Raw genomic sequence first — 17,353 nt, forward strand, 5'->3', positions numbered from 1 at the left:
CGTGTTGCTGCGGTATGAAGGGAGGGGTGGAAACCGTGGAAAACTCGTCTCCGTGATTGAGCGGGAGAGTAAGTAGTATAGGACATTATCCATTGATAGGGAATGGTTGTAATGGTAGTGAGAATGTAGAATCGTCATTGGAGCGGACCTGCGAGTGGCAAGCATAAGGGACGAAGACGGGGAAACATGTCGGATGCGATCATACCAGCACTAAAGCACCGGATCCCATCAGAACTCCAAAGTTAAGTGTGCTTGGGCGAGAGTAGTACTAGGATGGGTGACCTCCTGGGAAGTCCTCGTGTTGCATTCCTTTTTTAATTATTTTTTGCGCCTTGTGACAAACATATCGCACGTGCGCGATATATATTATTCCCGTTATATTATTTTTGACGTTTGCAATATGTTTAAGCTCGATGCTCATTGCTTGCGCGTCTTGGGGCGGCTTTGTGGCACGAAGAGCGTGTTCTGAAAGGGGTGGAAAAAACTTGTGTTACTGCGGTATGGAGGGAGGGGTGGAAACCGTGGAAAATTCGTCTCCGTGATTGAGCGGGAGAGTAAGTAGTATAGGACATTATCCATTGTTAGGGAATGGTTGTAACGGTAGTGAGAATGTAGAATCGTCTTTGGAGCGGACCTGGGAGTGGCAAGCATAAGGGACGAAGACGGGGAAACATGTCGGATGCGATCATACCAGCACTAAAGCATCGGATCCCATCAGAACTCCGAAGTTAAGCGTGCTTGGGCGAGAGTAGTACTAGGATGGGTGACCTCCTGGGAAGTCCTCGTGTTTCATTCCTTTTTTAATTATTTTTTGTGCCTTGTGACAAACATATCGCACGTGCGCGATATATATTAATCCCGTTATATTATTTTTGACGTTTACGATATGATATGTATTAATCCCGTTATATTATTTTTGACATTTGCGATATGTTTAAGCTCGATGCTTATTGCTCGCGCGTCTTGGGGTGGCTTTGTGGCGCGAAGAGCGTGTTCTGAAAGGGGTGGAAAAAACTCGTGTTGCTGCGGTATGGAGGGAGGGGTGGAAACCGTGGAAAACTAGTTGTCACATCCCTAGTTCTGGCCTGTCCTATGCTTGCTTCCATCTGAGCATCATGTTTAAATTTTTGAAACCTGAACTGAGGAATTTAGAAGCCTCAAAACCCTAAATAAAAGAAGGGCAAAAACCCTAAAAATCTCATTCATTGTTCCAAAATGCTCTTCTTAAATGTTTGATAATTTTTGGCAAGGGTTCTGGTCCCAACCAAAATATTGAACATTTTTAAGGATTTATTTTTGGGACTTTGAATTTAAATCAATACTATTTTGAATTTGAACTTATATCCAAATATTACTGAATATATGTTCAAATAACTGAAACATTTTTATGTGCTTTGGTATAATTCCATTGTGCTAAATAAAATGTTCAGGGGAATTTTGTCACTGTTTTTGAATTTGTTTTATTTCAAAACAGTGGCAAAAGATTAAATAAAAACAAAATAGAAGAAAAAAATAAAAAGAACAGAGCCTACCCGGCCTCACCGTGCAGCCCACCAGAGCCGGCCCAGCTCCTGTGCTGGTCCAGCACTGTGTGGCCCAGCCCACCTCCTCCTCCCCGTCGCCTTCCTCCTCGCGCCAGTAGGCAGAGGAGGGACACGGCGCGCGCGCCCGAGCTCGCCACGCCACCACCCTGCTCGTCTGCATCGCCTGGCCACCGCGACGCCGCGCGTCGTCTCCTCGGCGCCGCCCCGACCCCCCTGGACCCCCTCGCTCTCTCCCTCTCCCTTGTATCTCTCCTCTGCTTCCTCTCTCTCTCACTCGCCGAGCGCAGCCGCAGCCGCGCCACCGTAACGCCGCGGCCACCGTCTCCCCCTCGACCCCTTGCTGTGCTTGCGAGCTCCGCCTCGACCCCCTCTTCCTCCCCACCGATCCACGGCCCTCCGGAAGCCCTGCATCGCCGCCCACGTTGTCGTTCCCCTCCTCGGCCACCGGAGATCGTCGCCGTCGATTCGCTGCACTCCGGCCGCCCCCGAGCCCACTAACCCTCCCTACAGCTCCGCGGTGAGCCTCCATGCAGAACCCCTCTCTCTCCCCTCGCGTTTGCGAGCTCTAGGCCATAGCTCCGCCGCGGCCGAACTCCGGCCGCCGCTGACCTCGTCACCGCCGTCACTACAGCCGCTTGAGCTCGTCTCGGAGCGTGTCACCGCACTCAGGAAGCCACCAGGAGCCTAACGCATATCCTAACTCGCCCTCCCGTGCACCACAGCGCCAACCCCGCACTCACCGAACTCCGGCGCCGCCGCGAGCTCCGTTCCGGCGAGCCCCGGCGTTCCCGTAGCCTCCCACCTACCCCATCAGATGCGGGAGAGCCCGGGCTACGCCCCGGTGCCCTCAGCCGCCGCCTCCGTCGCCTTTAGCGCAAGTCCGGCGTGCCCCCGCCGTGCTCTGTGGTCGTCGCCGGCTAATCTCCGGCCAGCTGACGTGGCTGGCTTAATTAGCCACTAACCACCGCATCGTGTCACAGACAGCCGGGCCCCACCGCCTAACTAACCGGCTAACTAAAATAGATTAGGTTTAATCTAATTGCAGTGGCCCCACGCGTCAGCTTTGACCGCGCTGACGTGGCCTTTGACCCGGCCCCACCTGTCATTGACACTAACTAGCCCTGTGCCACTGACGTGTGGCCCCCACATGTCAGGTTTGACCTGGACCCGCCCTGTTGACCTGATGACGTCAGGATAAGGTCATGCTGACGCAATAATTCCTTTCTGGAATTAAAATAAATTAGGAAATAATTTATAAATTCCAGAAAATTGTATAAACTTCTAAAAATCATAGAAATTCAACCGTAACTCCAAATTAAATAATTTATATATGAAAAATTATCAGAAAAATTCAAGGAATCCATCTGTACCATTTTCATGCATGTTAGAACAACTTATAGCTGCTGTTTAGCATAAATTAATTAAATGGCATTTGAATAATCACATATGGAGTTTGCATTTGAATTTTGTATTCAAACCAACTTCATTTAATCTGCTGCTAGTTGCATTAGCCCAAAACACATTCATATTGCCATGTCATAGCATGCATCATATTGTGCATTGCATTGATCGTGTTTTTCTGTATTTGCCGGTATTTGTCCCCTCTCGATAGACGTGTACCGATGATGTGATCGTTGACACTGATGAAGACTCAATGTTATCTTCAGAAGTGCCAGGCAAGCAAAACCCCCTTGTTCATTCCGATAAAATCCCACTCTCTCGCTCCTGCTCTCTTTTAATGCATTAGGACAACACTGATTCAACTGTTACATGCTGCGGTAGTTGAACCCCTTTATCCTCTGCATGACCTGTCATTGCCACAGTAAATAGATGAAACCCACTAGCATGAGTAGGAGTTGTTTGAGCCCTGTTGTGCCTACTCATTCATGTTTGTTTGTCATGCCTGCTACTGCTTAGAGTTGAGTCAGGTCTGATTCATCGGGGATGAATCAGAGGCGTGTGAACATGTCCTACTGTGTGTGAGCTAAGTGTGTGAACACGATTTGGTAAAGGTAGCGGTGAGAGGCCATGTAGGAGTACATGGTGGGTTGTCTCATTGAAGCCGTCCTTAGGAACTGAGTTCTGTGTTTGTGATCCATGATTCAGCTACTACCATACATTGGGCCCTGAAATATGACCCCGCTCGACTTCTTATTCACCCTCGTCCTCTGTCCAGGAGTTGCAAGTAGTTTCTGGTGTTTGTAGCTTACTGGAGGCCGTGGACAGCGCTGACCGTAGGGGTGGGCTGTGATGCGGTAGGTACGTGGCACGGTGTACCGGGTGCCCGTTTGGTATCTCGGGAACCCTGTTCACATCGTTTGGGGCTGTGAGCGAAACTCCGGCCGGATCTCCTCATGGATGGAACCCGAATAGGCGATAAACCTGGACTAGAGACTTAGGTGTTTAGGTAGGTCGTGGTCTACACCCACGTCGGCTTTCGCTTGAAGTCTGCCGAGCACATGTCGTGTGCAGACGCTAAGTGGTGGAAACATGTATGAAGAAGTACACCCCTGCAGGGTTAACATCATCTATTCGAATAGCCGTGTCCACGGAAAAGGACTTCTGGGTTGCTTATATCAGTTCATAGACAAGTGAAAGTGGATACTCTAAAATACGCAAGATAAGCGTGAGTGCTTTGGATGGCGTTTTCATAGGGAGACGGAAGCGGATCCATAGTGGTGTATTGGTTGGTGAATATGTGGACTCGTGTGCGCCACCTCAAAAGAGTTACTTGCAGTCGTAGTTCAGGATAGCCACCGAGTCAAAGCTGGCTTGCTGCAGTTAAACTCCACCACCCCCTTGTTGATAATGATGCATATGTAGTTAGTTCTGATGTAAGTCTTGCTGGGTACATTTGTACTCACGTTTGCCTATTTTATGTTTTTGCAGAGAGACTTCAGTCTCACTAGTAGTTCCACGTGGACTTCGACGTTTAGCTTGATACCTCAGCTACGATCTTGTGCCTCGGCAGGATCTGGTAGACAGTTAGGCTTCTCAGCCTTTTTCATTTATAAATGTCTGTACCCAGACATGATAGCTTCCGCTTGTGCTTTGATTTGTATGCTATGATTGTTGGGTCACGAGACCCATGTTGTAATATCTCGCTCCTCGGAGCCTATTGAATAAATTACTTTAGTCGTAGAGTCATGTTGTGATGCCATGTTGTATTTGCACATATCGAGCATATTGTGTGTATGTTATTGAAATGCTTGGTATGTGTGGGATCTGACCATCTAGTTGTTTATCTTTAGTAGCCTCTCTTACGGGGAAATGTCTCCTAGTGTTTCACTGAGCCATGGTAGCTTGCTACTGCTCCGGAACACTTAGGCTGGCCGGCATGTGTCCTTCTTCGTTCCTGTGTCTGTCCCTTCGGGGAAATGTCACGCGATGAATACCGGAGTCCTGTTAGCCCGCTACAGCCCGGTTCACCGGAGTCCTGCTAGCCCAGTGCTACAGCCTGGATTCACTCGCTGATGACCGACACGTTCGATGCTGGGTCATGGATGCCTGTCCCTGTAAGTCTGTGCCACTTTGGGTTTACGACTAGCCATGTCAGCCCGGGCTCCTTATCATATGGATGCTAGCGACACCGTCATATACGTGTGCCAAAAGGCGCAAACGGTCCCGGGCTAAGGTAAGGCGACACCCGTGGGAATACCGTGCGTGAGGCCGCAAAGTGATATGAGGTGTTACATGCTAGATCGATGTGGCATTGAGTCGGGGTCCTGACAGCGTTGGTATTAGAGCTTGACTGCCTGTAGGATTACCAAGCCAAACTGGTCGAAGTTGAGTCTAGAAATTCTTAGTTATATGTAAGGGAATTGATTGTGGGATGGAATGTAAGGCTCTTTTACTCCTTATACCTCATGGCCCTCTGATCTGAGTCATCATATTCTCTTCTACGGGGATTAAGAACTAGGCTATCTCTTCTTTCTGTCAGGATCACGCGTTACTAATCAGTGGACTTATAAGATTGTTGGATTCAAGCCTCAGTTCAGTTCCTACTATCTTCTGTATGTTAACTGTTGATCTCGAAACCTTGATATTGTGCTCCTGAGTGGTTATGCCACCATTTTGTGATTGTCTCAAATCTTTTTGAGCAATTATAGCCGTTATGCTGTCCGAGTCATCCCAGGTTTCTAAATAGTTTGAAGCATTTGCAAATCCTTTCTTCCCGTTTCAATGTTCCCATGGGCCAGATTAACCACACTAATCAGTGAGTTGAGGTACTCCGTTACCTTGACATATATGTTGGAGATATTATTATGACCCTAGGTGTCTCAGGGGATCATCTAGTAGTCTAGCCATGTTTTGTGTCCCAGTGTGATGATTCTGGCTTTTATTCTCGAAAGCATCCCGTGATGCCACTTAGTAGTAGGTATTCTACTCCTTGGGTTTTGAACCCGAGATTCACCCTACTTACTTCATGTTGATAGTAATTGCTAGCTCCCTTAGGTTATTAGTAACCTTTGCGATAGTCCTTGAAGTCCGTGGTATCTTCTTCTTCCAAATACCATGAACTACTTATGGCAGAAGTTCCTCGTTGAACTGAACGATCACAACCAGAGTGCTCTTGATGAGTTCTCCATGCTATATTGTGACTCTGCCAGCTCACTCTTTCTGCATGGGTTATCCGGAAGAATTATGTTGAACCTGGTTTGACATACTAATCTACGCATCCACAACTCAAAAGTTATATGTTCCTTTGAATTGTCCCTCTTTAGTTGTCTACTGACCTTCGTCTATCAATTGATAGTCAAGAGTATGCGTGCGTTCGTTTATCGATGCCTATTACTCTTGTGGTCCGTCAAGCCATTCTATCGCGGAATGACTAGGAGAAACAAACTCCAGTACCTCATCCATATCTAGGATTGGGTCAAAGTAGTTGTATTCCGCAGATCAAATGCCAATCCAGCTTTTGGTTCTGTTCTACCTTGGAGTATTACCCCCTTCATGTCAGAATTGTCATGAGAACTGCACCAACTTTCATGAATTTTGACGTAGTAATACTTCTCACCATCATTAGTCATCCCTCGGCCATCGTGTTGATGCAACCGGAATACCGACAAATGAATTGTGATGTGTGAAATCAATACTCCCAGCAACCTCGTTGCTTGGTAGTTAAGGGACAATAATTTCATTCTTAGCGTGTTGGTTTGAATCATCCTTCTAAGACTGATCGTGCTACCTAGTCCTTATTTCGGTGCACCCTTCGATTGATGAGTTAGGATCTTGTCAAGTCCTCACTCATTTGATCATATCGTCTTGCCCTCAAAAGCGAGATTGTTCTCGAGCTTAGTAACATATCGGTGGTTCGTGATTTTTCGAATATCTTCTCGAAAGTATCACCAGGCTGTCACCTGACTGTTATGTTGAGCTCGTGATCAAGTTGGTTTCTTGTGAACCACCTTCTCTCCAAGAATCGGTGTTAGATATCCCTGAGCTAGTTGGTTAAGCTAGACAACAACTTGGAGAGTTGGAAGATAAAAGCTTGCCTGACTTAGTTCGTTTCAAAGGGATATTCTTGTGTAGTGTGTGTTGAAGAAAGATGATATCTTCATCGATTGGTCCTTGTGATCAGTTGCTGGACCTATTGTCTTATCAATCCTTTGATTTGAGTGTGGGCTATCGTCAAATCAAATCAGTACCAACGATGCTCGTAATGCTGTCTTATTCGTGGTTGATCCCTCGAGCATACACCATTACATCTTTGGTCTGACCAATGCTATCACCGTGTTCACTTAACTATGGAATTCCTTTTAAAAGGAAACCTAGATGAATTGTTGTTGAGCCCATTGGCAACATCCTTATCTCCTCCATGATTTTGTTGAACATTAAGCTAGCGTTGGAAACTTTTGAAAGCATTTCTTCATGCTAACTCATGAAGTATTTGTTTGATGAAAGGAGTGACTTCCTCTTATACACGTGCATTTGGTGAAAGTTGCCGCCGTGGATTTGAGAAAGTTAGTTTTGCTTCCTCTGGAATCATTCCAAATCAGTCATGCACACGTGCGAAGAATTCTGTGGTTTGAAGACTTGCAACCTTCAATCTATATGTACCCCTAGCACACCAAGCCACTGATTGATTTGTTCAAGGAGAAGGAGTTCCTTCATAAGAGCTAATCCGGAATTATGTAAGGACTTCGATACCCTCGTTGATGGTTCCCCCTCCTGAACTCGGTAGTGTTTTATTATAAGACTACTTTGTGGTCATGCTTGTCTGGGACAACGTGTTCACATGTTGTAGCGGAACCAGCTCATGTTTCGGAGCTTGTTATCGTAGTTCATTCCCCGAGAATCTCGCAACGTCATCTCGTCGATTCGTGTTGCAAACTTCCGTTTTTCTTCCTGGACTCGATGAGTCTGGAATATCCTGACACCAACCAGATCTGAATCTCAGGCAGATATGATGGTTGGAATATTTCCCAAGAATTATAATATTGGTCGCGCGATAACCGGTAAAGTGGATGTCGTGGCCAACACACCCAGCCGGAAAACTTGTTATTATAATATCTTGATTGATGAAGTTGGCCACCTCCCCATAGGGATTTCGTAGGGTTTACTCCCTAGTTGCCCTATGGATTTTTGTATTCCCGAAGTCCGACCTTTTACTTGATGTTCTAGATATCAAACCATATCTATGAATGGGTTACACTAGCACATCAAGGAGAACATTAGAAGCGGAGTGCTAAATGTCTCTCGGTCGATCATCCAGATTTTATTTCCTTGGCCTCGCTAAGATGAAATCTGAGAAGTGTTATCTTCCTTTGCATCTGCATCATCCATCATCATTCATCGTGGTAGCAAGTTGTGTTGCCAGGATCCTTGACACGGATATTGGTAAAACCCTGATGAATATGGAAATGCTCAAGTTCTTGAGAGCACGCACAAGCGCTACGTGTTATCATCGGCACTAACTGGGTTTGCTCTCAGTTTCCTCGGCAATGCTATGACCTATTCAAACAGTGAATTCACTCTCTATTGTTGGGTTCTTCCCCAGTTACCAGAATCATTCCCAGCATTTGCATTTTGTTCCCAGCTTGCACCGCCAATGTGCCATTCTACCATGGGTCTCTTCCATTTCCGGTGATAAGCAAATTCATCCATTACGTTGTCTTCAACAAGGTAATCCACATCATCCAAGTTTGAGTATGCCATTCTACCGACCCCCTCCAAACGATCGCTCGAGAATTGTCTTAGGCTGGTTTAAAGAGTTTCAATGATCTTTGAATCAAAAGTAATTCTTTTTGCCACTTAAGGGGATATCTCTACGAGTCACCTTCCCTAAGGTGTATCGTTATGGTATCATGGCAACTCAACTCCTCGCTACGTTGACAATCGTTTACCACCTTCTTAAGCGTGAAATTGTTGTCTACCTAGTGAACCTTCGTCATCCGTCTCTTTCCACCCTTCTTGATGTGTATCTCGTGTTTCAACCCGAGAGATGGTCTTATGTCTCATTCTGTGAGTTGTTCGATCTTCGAGGAGATCGACCCTTCTAGAGTCTCCTTCTTCCCTCCATGTCATGTTGACAGGATTTCTCAGAGCAAGACTTCAAGACAATAATGGTGAATGAATCAACGTTCAACTGAAGTGCACCCTGGATCGTGAAGATTATACTAGTTTGCGTTTCCCCTTCATCCTACCCTACGCTTGAATCTCGAGACGAGATTCTTGTTTAGTGGGGGTGAGTTGTCACATCCCTAGTTCTGGCATGTCCTATGCTTGCTTCCATATGAGCATCATGTTTAAATTTTTGAAACCTGAACTGAGGAATTTAGAAGCCTCAAAACCCTAAATAAAAGAAGGGCAAAAACCCTAAAAATCTCATTCATTGTTCCAAAATGCTCTTCTTAAATGTTTGATAATTTTTGGCAAGGGTTCTGGTCCCAACCAAAATATTGAACATTTTTAAGGATTTATTTTTGGGACTTTGAATTTAAATCAATACTATTTTGAATTTGAACTTATATCCAAATATTACTGAATATATGTTCAAATAACTGAAACATTTTTATGTGCTTTGGTATAATTCCATTGTGCTAAATAAAATGTTCAGGGGAATTTTGTCACTGTTTTTGAATTTGTTTTATTTCAAAACAGTGGCAAAAGATTAAATAAAAACAAAATAGAAGAAAAAAATAAAAAGAACAGAGCCTACCCGGCCTCACCGTGCAGCCCACCAGAGCCGGCCCAGCTCCTGTGCTGGTCCAGCACTGTGTGGCCCAGCCCACCTCCTCCTCCCCGTCGCCTTCCTCCTCGCGCCAGTAGGCAGAGGAGGGACACGGCGCGCGCGCCCGAGCTCGCCACGCCACCACCCTGCTCGTCTGCATCGCCTGGCCACCGCGACGCCGCGCGTCGTCTCCTCGGCGCCGCCCCGACCCCCCTGGACCCCCTCGCTCTCTCCCTCTCCCTTGTATCTCTCCTCTGCTTCCTCTCTCTCTCACTCGCCGAGCGCAGCCGCAGCCGCGCCACCGTAACGCCGCGGCCACCGTCTCCCCCTCGACCCCTTGCTGTGCTTGCGAGCTCCGCCTCGACCCCCTCTTCCTCCCCACCGATCCACGGCCCTCCGGAAGCCCTGCATCGCCGCCCACGTTGTCGTTCCCCTCCTCGGCCACCGGAGATCGTCGCCGTCGATTCGCTGCACTCCGGCCGCCCCCGAGCCCACTAACCCTCCCTACAGCTCCGCGGTGAGCCTCCATGCAGAACCCCTCTCTCTCCCCTCGCGTTTGCGAGCTCTAGGCCATAGCTCCGCCGCGGCCGAACTCCGGCCGCCGCTGACCTCGTCACCGCCGTCACTACAGCCGCTTGAGCTCGTCTCGGAGCGTGTCACCGCACTCAGGAAGCCACCAGGAGCCTAACGCATATCCTAACTCGCCCTCCCGTGCACCACAGCGCCAACCCCGCACTCACCGAACTCCGGCGCCGCCGCGAGCTCCGTTCCGGCGAGCCCCGGCGTTCCCGTAGCCTCCCACCTACCCCATCAGATGCGGGAGAGCCCGGGCTACGCCCCGGTGCCCTCAGCCGCCGCCTCCGTCGCCTTTAGCACAAGTCCGGCGTGCCCCCGCTGTGCTCTGTGGTCGTCGCCGGCTAATCTCCGGCCAGCTGACGTGGCTGGCTTAATTAGCCACTAACCACCGCATCGTGTCTCAGACAGCCGGGCCCCACCGCCTAACTAACCGGCTAACTAAAATAGATTAGGTTTAATCTAATTGCAGTGGCCCCACGCGTCAGCTTTGACCGCGCTGACGTGGCCTTTGACCCGGCCCCACCTGTCATTGACACTAACTAGCCCTGTGCCGCTGACGTGTGGCCCCCACACGTCAGGTTTGACCTGGACCCGCCCTGTTGACCTGATGACGTCAGGATAAGGTCATGCTGACGCAATAATTCCTTTCTGGAATTAAAATAAATTAGGAAATAATTTATAAATTCCAGAAAATTGTATAAACTTCTAAAAATCATAGAAATTCAACCGTAACTCCAAATTAAATAATTTATATATGAAAAATTATCAGAAAAATTCAAGGAATCCATCTGTACCATTTTCATGCATGTTAGAACAACTTATAGCTGCTGTTTAGCATAAATCAATTAAATGGCATTTGAATAATCACATATGGAGTTTGCATTTGAATTTTGTATTCAAACCAACTTCATTTAATCTGTTGCTAGTTGCATTAGCCCAAAACACATTCATATTGCCATGTCATAGCATGCATCATATTGTGCATTGCATTGATCGTGTTTTTCTGTATTTGCCGGTATTTGTCCCCTCTCGATAGACGTGTACCGATGATGTGATCGTTGACACTGATGAAGACTCGATGTTATCTTCAGAAGTGCCAGGCAAGCAAAAACCCCTTGTTCATTCCGATAAAATCCCACTCTCTCGCTCCTGCTCTCTTTTAATGCATTAGGACAACACCGATTCAACTGTTACATGCTGCGGTAGTTGAACCCCTTTATCCTCTGCATGACCTGTCATTGCCACAGTAAATAGATGAAACCCACTAGCATGAGTAGGAGTTGTTTGAGCCCTGTTGTGCCTACTCATTCATGTTTGTTTGTCATGCCTGCTACTGCTTAGAGTTGAGTCAGGTCTGATTCATCGGGGATGAATCAGAGGCGTGTGAACATGTCCTACTGTGTGTGAGCTAAGTGTGTGAACACGATTTGGTAAAGGTAGCGGTGAGAGGCCATGTAGGAGTACATGGTGGGTTGTCTCATTGAAGCCGTCCTTAGGAACTGAGTTCTGTGTTTGTGATCCATGATTCAGCTACTACCATACATTGGGCCCTGAAATACAAAAATGCTAGACATACAAAGACTTACACGCTTTTACACGCTCCTACCATCTAACAACCAATCACAAACCTCTCCCCCCCTGATTTTTAGGGGGGTGGGCCGCCCCGCTCACCTATTGACCGATCAAGGTTAACCATCCTGTAAAAGCCTGTAAATCGTTTGTACATGTAGCATTGCCGCCTGAAATATGACCCCGCTCGACTTCTTATTCACCCTCGTCCTCTGTCCAGGAGTTGCAAGTAGTTTCTGGTGTTTGTAGCTTACTGGAGGTCGTGGACAGCGCTGACCGTAGGGGTGGGCTGTGATGCGGTAGGTACGTGGCACGGTGTACCGGGTGCCCGTTTGGTATCTCGGGAACCCTGTTCACATCGTTTGGGGCTGTGAGCGAAACTCCGGTCGGATCTCCTCATGGATGGAACCCGAATAGGCGATAAACCTGGACTAGAGACTTAGGTGTTTAGGTAGGTCGTGGTCTACACCCACGTCGGCTTTCGCTTGAAGTCTGCCGAGCACATGTCGTGTGCAGACGCTAAGTGGTGGAAACATGTATGAAGAAGTACACCCCTGCAGGGTTAACATCATCTATTCGAATAGCCGTGTCCACGGAAAAGGACTTCTGGGTTGCTTATATCAGTTCATAGACAAGTGAAAGTGGATACTCTAAAATACGCAAGATAAGCGTGAGTGCTATGGATGGCGTTTTCGTAGGGAGACGGAAGCGGATCCATAGTGGTGTATTGGTTGGTGAATATGTGGACTCGTGTGCGCCACCTCAAAAGAGTTACTTGCAGTCGTAGTTCAGGATAGCCACCGAGTCAAAGCTGGCTTGCTGCAGTTAAACTCCACCACCCCCTTGTTGATAATGATGCATATGTCGTTAGTTCTGATGTAAGTCTTGCTGGGTACATTTGTACTCACGTTTGCCTATTTTATGTTTTTGCAGACAGACTTCAGTCTCACTAGTAGTTCCACGTGAACTTCGACGTTTAGCTTGATACCTCAGCTACGATCTTGTGCCTCGGCAGGATCTGGTAGATAGTCAGGCTTCTCAGCCTTTTTCATTTATAAATGTCTGTACCCAGACATGATAGCTTCCGCTTGTGCTTTGATTTGTATGCTCTGATTGTTGGGTCATGAGACCCATGTCAGGACCCCGACTCGATGTCACATCGATCTAGCCGGTAACACCTCATATCACTTTGCGGCCTCACGCACGGTATCCCCACGGGTGTCGCCTTACCTTTGCCCGGGACCGTTTGCGCCTTTTGGCTCACGTATATGATAGTGTCGCTAGCATCCATATGATAAAGAGCCCGGGCTGACATGACTAGTCGTAAACCCAAAGTGGCACAGACTTACAGGGACAGGCATCCATGACCCAGCTTCGAACGTGTCGGTCATCAGCAAGTGGGTCCGGGCTGTAGCACTGGGCTAGCAGGACTCCGGTAAACCGGGCTGTAGCGGGCTAACAGGACTCCGGTATTCAAAGCGTGACATTTCCCCGAAGGGACAGACACAGGAACGAAGAAGGACACATGCCGGCCAGCCTAAGTGTTCCAGAGCAGTAGCAAGCTACCATGGCTCAGCGGTAACACTAGGAGACATTTCCCGGTAAGAGAGGCTACTAAAGATAAACAACTAGATAGTCAGATCCCACACATACCAAGCATTTCAATCATACACACAATATGCTCGATATGTGCAAATACAACGAAGCATCACAACATGACTCTACGACACAAGTACTTTATTTAAGGCTCAGGAAGCCATACATAACATACACGAAGGTACGGGTCTCACGACCCAACATACAAGTCATACAGTCATACAAACCAGCAGCGGAAGTAACTTGTCTGAGTACAGACAACTAGTAAAATAAAAGAGGCTTGGGAAGCCTAGCTATACTACAAGGTCCTTCACAAGCTCAGGGTCACCACCTGGGTCTTTAGCCTACTCGTTGATGTCAACGTCTACATAGAACCCATCAGAAGGGGTTGCAGCGTCTTCTGTAAAAATGTAGATTATAGCAACATGAGTACAAAGGTACTCAGCAAGACTTACATCAGATCCTACATACATGCTTAGTATCAAGAAGGGTTGGTGGAGTTATTGCAGCAAGCCAGCTTTGACTCTTGGCTAGGCTATCCTACGATACTCCAACTTGAATGGTTTTGCGCACACGAGTCCACTACTCACCACTTCAATACACTACCGAGGATCCACCTCCGTCTTCCTACGGAAGAGCCATCCTCGGCACTCACACTTATCTTGAGGCTTTTAGTAGTTTCCATTTACTTGTCTATGAACTGTATAGGCAACCAAGTAGTCCTTTACCGCGGACGCGGCTATCCGAATAGATTATGTTAACCCTGCAGGGGTGTACTCCTTCATACACGCTCCCACCACTTACCGTCGTTTACACGACATGTACTCGGCAACCTTCAAGCGGAAGCCCAACGTGGGTGTCGGCCACGACCTACCTAATCACCTAAGCCTCTAGTCCAGGTTTATCGCCTATCCAGGTTCCATCCGCAGGGAGTCCGGCCGAGGTTTCCCATACGGCCCCGAACGATGTGAACAGGGTTCCCGAGATACCTAACGGGTATTCGGTACACCGTGCCACGTACCTACCGCATCACAGCCCACCCCTACGGTCAGTGCTGTCCACGGCCTCCAGTAGGCTACAAACACCAGAAACTACTTGCAACTCCTGGACGGAGAACTAGGGTGAATAAGAAGCCGAGAGGGTCCATTGGTTTCGGGCCCAATGCATGGTAGTAGCTGATTCTTAAATCACACATACAGATCTCAGTGCTTAAGGTCGGCTTCAATGAAACAACCCACCATGTACTCCTACATGGCCTCTCATCGATACCTTTACCAAATCGTGTTCACCACATCACTCTCATTACCGACATAATCATTTCACTCTAGCCCATCACCCAGATGAACCAGACCTGACACGACTCTAAGCATAGCAGGCATAGCAAGGTAGGAACAACACATACATAGGGCTCAATCAACTCCTACACATGCTAGTGGGTTTCATCTAGTTACTGTGGCAATGACAGGTCATGCAGAGGAAATGGGTTCAACTACCGTAGCACACAGCAGTTTGAATCGCGTTGTCTTAATGCAGTAAAAGAGAGCAGGAGCGAGAACATGGGATTGTATCGATATGATCAAATGGTTGGTTGCTTGCCTGATGGTTCGATGCACGGATACGATTCTTCGTTAGGGTAATCACGGTACTCCTCGGAGGCAGAACCTGTCGCAAGGGACATCGATACACAAGCATCACCAAACAATGTGCAACAATATGATGCATGCATGAAACATGGCAATATGAGTGTGTTGGGCTAATGCAACTAAAACCAGAAGGGTTTGAACAAATTTGAATCAAGGATTCAAATTTCAAATTCAAATATGGCCTTTTAAAGTGCTTTTCCTTGTTCTGCTTGAAACATCAATTTAACTTGTTTGATCATGCATGAAAATAGTACAGATGGATAGATTGGATTTTTCTGATCATTTTTCATATATAATTTGTCCAATTTGGAGTTACAGAATAAAAGTTATGAATTTTTGAAGTTTAAATAATATTCTGGAATTTCCTGATTTAATTTAAATCCAGAAATATAATTATTGCGCCAGCATGACGTCAGCATGACGTCAGTGGTCAACTGCGGCTGGCTGAGGTCAAACCTGACGTGTGGGGCCCACACGTCAGTGACAGGGGGGTTAAACAGAGTTAAATTAATCCTAATTACTAATTAGTGGCGCTGGGGCCCACTGGTCAGTGTCAGGGGGTTAACTAACAGTGGTTAGCGCTAATGATGTCCACCTGGCCGACGGGGCCCACGCGTCAGTGACCCTGGGGGGTCAAACCCCAGGTCGGACAAGTCAAACCCCACCGGCGACATGACGCCAGCGAGGTCCGAGACGGCGGCGTGATGCGGGATCGCGCTACAGGGCACGGGCGAGGCTGTGCTTGGGCTCGTTGGAGAGCCCTTGCTCCCGCGCGTCGAACGGTGGCCGTGGCTGTGCCTGAGGTGGCCGGAGTCGACGGCGGCGAGCTCGGCTGCGGCCGTCGGAGTTCGGTCGTGCACGGAAACGGGGTTGGAGCTCGAAGGCGAGCGAAGCGAGGCGCTAGGGATGCTCTATGGAGCCTTACGAACTCGTTGGACTCGCCGGGGTGACCAAATGGTCACCGGAGCTGCGTCGACGGCGAGCTCGGCGACGGCGGAGGTTCGGCCGTGGTGGGGAGGAGGCTACGGTGAGGGAACGAGGGGGAGAAGAAGGGGAAACGGTGGCGTAGCTCACCGCGGTTGCAGTGGGCGTCGAAGCGGGCTCGGGGACGCGCTGGAGACGGCGAATCGACGGTGACGGTGGTCGGAGCCCGAGGAGGGGAACGGCGACGTGGCGGCGATGCAGGGCTTCCGGAGGCCCGTGGAGCGGTGGGGAGGAAGAGGAGGTCGAGGCGGAGCTCCTGAGCTAGTCGGGGGAGCGAGGGGTGGCCGGAGACGGCTGCTAAGGCGAACGGCGGCGACGGTGGTGTTCGGCCGTGTGAGAGAGAGAGCGAGGGAGAGGAGGGGAGAGCCGAGGGCGAGTGAGAGAGAGCAGGGGGGGAGGCGTGGCGTCGTCCAGGGCATCGAGGCGAGGAGGGGAGGGCAGGCAGGCAGGGAGAGAGGTGGCGTGGCGCGGTGGCGCGCGCGCGCGCCGGCCACACTCCCCTCCCTCTGTCGGGACGAAGACGACAGAGGAGGGAGGCGGGCTGGGCCGGCCAGCTGGCTGGGCTGCACAGGGAGGAGCCCAGGTAAGTTTCTCCCTTTATTTATTTTTCTGTTTTCTAATTTCTGACATTTGTTTTAATTTAAATAATATATTAAATCATTTATTTAACTTATGCCAAATTTTTCAGGGGCTAGATATATTATTCCAGAGCTCCTTTATAATTGGCATAATATTTGGACATATATTAATATATATAGAAATATATTTCCAAAGCAAATATTTATGCATTAATTCCAAATGCCCAAAATAAATGTCCATGAGCCACTAAAAATATTGGTTTGATTTTTATCTCTGTCCAATATTTTCAGAGATCAACATGAGCATTTTCTTGGACCCTTTTGGAGAAATTTTTATTTGGGTCATTTTCAAAATGATTCTGAGGGTTTCACAGATCCCCATTTCAAGTTTCTGATGAAAGAGTAAACATGATGCAACACTCTAATGCATGACTAGCTAGGGTGTGACAACCCATGTTTGTAATATCTCGCTCCTCGGAGCCTATTGAATAAATTACTTGAGTCGTAGAGTCATGTTGTGATGCCATGTTGTATTTGCACATATCGAGCATATTGTGTGTATGTTATTGAAATGCTTGGTATGTGTGGGATCTGACCATCTAGTTGTTTATCTTTAGTAGCCTCTCTTACGGGGAAATGTCTCCTAGTGTTTCACTGAGCCATGGTAGCTTGCTACTGCTCCGGAACACT

General features: G+C 48.1%; 2 non-coding genes across 2 annotated transcripts; both read left to right on the forward strand.

The window, feature by feature from the left end:
• Window positions 1–191: 191 nt before the first annotated feature.
• LOC119313502 lies at window positions 192–310 on the forward strand. Its single transcript, XR_005151782.1, has one exon. It is a non-coding gene; the product is annotated as a 5S ribosomal RNA (ribosomal RNA).
• Window positions 311–677: 367 nt separating this feature from the next.
• LOC119313671 lies at window positions 678–796 on the forward strand. The gene has a single exon (XR_005151941.1). It is a non-coding gene; the product is annotated as a 5S ribosomal RNA (ribosomal RNA).
• The last annotated feature ends 16,557 nt before the right edge of the window (window positions 797–17,353 follow it).

This window comes from Triticum dicoccoides, chromosome 5B (genome assembly GCF_002162155.2).
Source record: "Triticum dicoccoides isolate Atlit2015 ecotype Zavitan chromosome 5B, WEW_v2.0, whole genome shotgun sequence".
NCBI lineage: Eukaryota > Viridiplantae > Streptophyta > Magnoliopsida > Poales > Poaceae > Triticum > Triticum dicoccoides.